Source organism: Myotis brandtii, unplaced genomic scaffold (assembly GCF_000412655.1).
Source record: "Myotis brandtii unplaced genomic scaffold, ASM41265v1 scaffold1074, whole genome shotgun sequence".
Lineage (NCBI taxonomy): Eukaryota > Metazoa > Chordata > Mammalia > Chiroptera > Vespertilionidae > Myotis > Myotis brandtii.
This window is the reverse complement of record NW_005353653.1, coordinates 631,258-631,750: the sequence shown is the minus strand read 5'-3', so window position 1 is coordinate 631,750 and position 493 is coordinate 631,258.

The window sequence follows — 493 nt, the reverse complement described above, 5'->3', positions numbered from 1 at the left end:
CCTCTGCCCGCTCTGCCCCCTCCACCCCTGGCCGGCTTCCCCACCCACTTCCGGGGAAGCTCTGATACCCCAGGTGGGAGAGAAGCGCCTGCGCCAGCCCATGGAGGCGGCTCACCCTAACTCTCTCTGCTCTGGGTCCTAAGCGCCTGCATCCAAACTCTAGGAAAATATACAAAACGGGGCCTTTTTAAAGAAAATGACCCGAGATGTTTTTAGGAAAATATGTCAATTCCAAAACGTTCCTGCTCAGGGCAGTCCAGGCATCAACAGAGAAATGTAAATAAAGAGTAGAAATAAGTAGCCTTACCGCCCAGTGATTCCCCTCCTGGGGGTTTACCCGAAGAAGCCAAAACACTGATTGGAAAGAACCTGCACACCCTATGTTCAGCGCAGCGTCATATCCTTGCAGCAGCCCCGCTATGGGAGCAGCCCGAGCCCATCCCAGACAAGGGCACAAAAAGCAGTGTCACATACCAGGGCACGCTGCAGAACA